The sequence below is a fragment of the Geospiza fortis genome, unplaced genomic scaffold (genome assembly GCF_000277835.1).
Source record: "Geospiza fortis unplaced genomic scaffold, GeoFor_1.0 scaffold366, whole genome shotgun sequence".
Lineage (NCBI taxonomy): Eukaryota > Metazoa > Chordata > Aves > Passeriformes > Thraupidae > Geospiza > Geospiza fortis.
The window spans coordinates 2,765,111-2,769,836 of record NW_005054342.1 but is presented as its reverse complement, the minus strand read 5'-3'; positions in this window follow the sequence as shown (position 1 = coordinate 2,769,836).

Genomic DNA, 4,726 nt, shown 5'->3' with positions numbered 1-4,726 from the left:
GGCTGGAAAAATCTTCCTGAGCTTTCTGCCCGCCTTCCGCGCTGGAAACTGACTGGTTTATCATCCGCGGTGACTACATGGTCCTCGCCTCAGTAGAGCCCTTGGGTGCAGGGTGGTCCTCGAAGGGGGTTTCGGCTCCTGGGGAGCTCGGCTGGAGCGCAGCTTCCATTTTAGGAAAGGAAGCGGAGTCACAGCAGTCCCAGGGCATCGGGTAGTTACTCACCAGAAAGTCTGCCGTCACACGACGGCCTTTAAAAAGTAATTACGGCAAAACCGCACGGTGAAACACACTGGTATGTTTTCTGAGAAGCTTCTCGTTGCTTCAGTATGTATCAGGGACAATTTTCCTGAACCCTGATCAAAAAAGTCTGAATGTAGTAGCACATTGGTATTTGGTAAAAAGAAACATTTGGGGGTGGAGAAAGTAGTAAAGTCCCCAGTATGAAGGTGTTTTTTCCAGGCGGAGGACTGCTGAACTGGAATATGCAGTCCAAACTGACACTTCCCATTCATATGACTTGTTTTCAAAACATTTCTTTCTTCTTTTTGCTATGTCCATAAGCCTACTAGGCTATGCCTAGGTTGTTTTTTGGTTTTTTTTTCAGGTACTTCATAAAAGCAACACTCCAAATGTTAAATATCTACCTTTTCGCTGTGAAAGAGAAGGAAAAATGCATGCTCTTAACGTTGATTGGAAGCTGTAGGTAGTGCACACGTGCTGCCAGATAAGCAGTTTGACAGCAAGGCTGCTTGAATTCAGTTCTGCTGTGGCCCTGTTGTAGTCTTGATTTTCAGGTTGGAAGAGCTGAGCTCTTGTAAAAAACAGTACAGTTTTATAGAAGCCAGCTTTAAAACTAACAGATGACTCAGGCTGCTTACATTTATCATCTTACTGCTTGTGTGGAAAATTTCCTCCTCTACTTCTGCAAGCAGTCCTCATGGTTGTGGACAGCAAGATCTTTGCTGTGATGCTCTTAACACGTGGAAGTATTTGGGGCCACTGAGAAAGAGGGTCTTCCTATACTTTTTGCCAAGAAGTGTGGAGATTAAAAGAGATGTCAGGATTGTGCTTTACTGGAGGGAAGGTGCACAAAAACTGGCTCTAAGGGTTTTGTTTTGAATTCTGAGGAAAATTATACTACTACTAAAAGCAATCTAAAAGATTGCTTTTAGAAAGCTAGTTAATTTATGTGAGTGCTGGTTAATGTCAGTAATGCAAATTGAGTAGATAGGTTATAATTAGTTTGGACGGTTTTTCCTTAAACAGAATGTGTAAGAATTTGAGAACTGCAGAGAATGTCAGCCTGGAGAGGGTGTGGCCCTCCAGGGGAATTTCAGATTTGTGCTCATGCCATCTTAAATGACAAAAGCAAAACCTGAATTGCGTTCTTTTGAAAAACTTAGTTTCACTGTTGGTGGGCTGTCTGTAGTCTGAATTTACAGAACTGCTATAGAAAGTTAAGGGTCTTGCTTTATCAGCAGTTCAGCTGTTATGAAACTGTGTGCAGTTGACTATTTTCACTGGGGGACTGCCTGCTTTCATGATTCAAGCAGAAGAATCTGTGCTCTGGACTGATAACTTCTTACAGGATCATCCATTTTAGGCACAGGAAAGTTGTTAGTGTTAAATCAATGTTCAACATATCAACAAGGACTTGAATATATTACTAAGTAAGGGTGTACTGTGTTATTTGAACTTGCTTAGAGAAAGAGCTTGCAGTTTTAACCTCAGAGCTGCTATTTAAGTGTAGTCTCATCTGCCAGGTATGAACTCTGCCAGTCTGGCAGAGCTGGAATTTAGATACCATTGGGGCTGTATCCATAGGAAGGTTAAATGTGAGTTTTTACAGCACCAGTTTCTATAGGCAATCTGACAACTTGCCCCCCCTGAGAAGCGGGATCTCTGTTTCTCTTCCTTTTTTTTATTTTTGGTCTGGTGCCCATCAAGGCGTGCCCTGAGATGATTCAGTTTGATAAGTCAGCAGATGGCTAATCTGCACTGAGTTTGCTCTGTGGAGCGTTTGATGGTGTTCCTGCCAGCACGAGGGAGTGGCAGGGCCTAGCATGGGAGAGTGGAAATGAGCTGGGGACAGGGAAGAAAGGGCAAGAGGCCTCCTGTTGTGGCTGGCTGTGAGGTGTGAGACCAACTCAGCCATCTTACACCTGCAAAATCATCAGGTTAGATCTGTGTCTAATTTTTTTCAAAGTACAATGCAAAAAAAAAGCATTAGGCAGCATGACTTCTGTACAATGTGTATGAAGATCACAGCAGATGAAGAATCAAACAAAAAAAAGCCTTGCATGATACTCTGTAGGATTGACGGGGGTCAGCACAGACGGAGACGAGAGATCTCTGAAGCCAGGTCGTGGAACTTGAGGTTTATTGCAAAGGGCATGGGTGCAGGGCCCTGCTGGGAGCTGCCAGCCGCAGCTCGGAGCAGGCCCTAGAGAAGAGAGGGGTAGAGACTATGAGAGGGTAAGAGCATAAAAGCATCAGAGAGTAAAAGGGGTAAGAGCGTAAAAAGCAAGAGCTAAGAGACAAGAGGTAAGAGTGTAAAAGCATAGAAAAGTAAGAGCTAAGTTCCCGTTACAATACAATAAATCATCTTCTGTGTTGAATATTCTGATTCTCACTAACCAATCTAGTACAATATACAAATCTTACAGCATTTACATACAGCCTTTAAGAATCACTACATTACATACTGTGCTACATTTTAAACCCTAAAAACTACTCTTTGGACTCCTTCTGCCAAGCTGGCAGAATCTGCTCGGACCCTTAGACCTGCCTGCAAGCAGAGGGTCTTGTTTCATCAAAAGGGAATTACCTTCAGTCGGCCACACCATTGTTTTCCCGTTGTTCAGTAACTAAGGGATCTCAAAGCTTGCTTTCATTTCAGTCTCGCTTATAGTTTCTATATTCTCAAAATCTTTTGCCAGACAATCATATTTATGAGGCTTTCCTGTTTCATCTTCCCCAACAATACTCCACCCAGGAACTTGATGATGTTAGAGGTCCAAACCAAGCTCAGTGATTCTCTGTGATTCTGTGCATGATGAGCAGCAAGAAACTGCTGCATTCAGACACAAAGCTTAAGTCTCCCTTATCTACTGCAGAAAGATCAAAGCATGAAAAGCTGTCTGCTTACTGTGGGCCTGAATTTTGGACTGGGATATATGGTTTAAGTATCTATTGCAAGAACGGGGGAAAGCTTGTTGAGTGAAACACAGCTGCCAAAAGGAAGTGACCAAAATGCAGGCTGGAAAATGAGGTACCCATGTTGTAAGATCAGTAGCCTGGGGTGAAGTGTGGGTGGAGATCCCTTCTTTCTAAGACCTCTGTAATTAGAGGGCCCTGAGGAAGGGAAGGAAACACTTGAGCTCCTGCCTTCTGGCTGAGGCAGTTCAGTGTTGAGAGAGATGACTAGTTGGATGGAAGATGGTGAAATGATCCTGTCTGTAATCCAGTAGATGGAGCTTTCAGCTGGGTCAGGGAGGTGCTCCTGGAGACTGAGCTCTGCTTTGCGGGCTTTGGAGCTGTTTGCCTTTTAAATCTGATTTTAAAAACCTCAGCAAAACCAGTAATAATTCAACAAGCCACCCCATAGTTTTCATTGGAAAAATTTCAGCAGCAGTGCTAGAATGCATACATGGCAGCATGAACTTTAAAAATGCAGCACTTGTTTCTCCATCTTTGTATTTTCTCTAATGTGAAACAGCTAATAATTTTTTCATGTGGTGTTATATAAAATGGCCACTGCACTGTTATATCAAAATTACGTCGCTGCAACAATCCATAAGCATTCCTTAAGCTGTAACTGTTAGTTACAGTGATTTAACTTGGCAAGAGCTAAGTGTGACTCAGCCTACTGCCATCTAGCCAAGACCAATTTCAATATTTTCCTGACGTTACTCTGGTTCATATGATTGGTTTGCCTGCGCTTGAGACTCTTGCCTACTTTAACTCTTGCTGTCTTGAATTTCCCACTGAAATGACTTTGTATTTCATCAGGTGTCAGCTATGTTAGAAAATGCAATGATAGTAGTAGTCTTTGGTTAAGATCATTTTGACAGGAGCATTCCACTTTCGTCTAGCCTTCCTGCAAACTGCTTTTGGCACAGGAACCTGCTCTTTGGAGTCTAGTAAAAATGTTTTGAGGGAGCGTTATGAGCAAAACAGTCTCAACTCATGGGACTTTTACTTAACTTACTGTCAGTTAATGCAAACTTCTAATCATGGGTTTGAGAATTGAGAGGAAAAAGTTGATCCATCAAACCCTAAAGGCCCTCCCTGTTCCCTGATCTAATTTTAAGCCCAAACAACCCTACCTACTCTATATCAGCTTCCCTGGTTTTCACTGCAGGTTGTGCTCAGCCCATCTTCTGCTCCTTTGCTGGGGTAACATGCAGAGCAAGGAGGTTCCAATGAGCTTAATTGTGTCTTTCTGCTTCTCCTTCATGCTGATCTTCCTCTGCTCCTCTTTGTTTTTCAGTGTCCCACCCACTGTGAGGGTCACTTATGGTCCCTCAGGGATGTCACTGTTCTGTTGTGTGTGGTCCTGGTGTGAGTGGCCACACTCCCTCAGGGGTGTCTTTGCCACAGTACCTCCAGGAGGTCTCCTCTTGGCATGGAAGTCATCAGAGCACATCCACAGCCACATGTTCCCTCCAGTCTCCCTCTGTGAGTCTCTCAAACCATGTCTTCCTGTGTCTCCTGTCCCTGCTG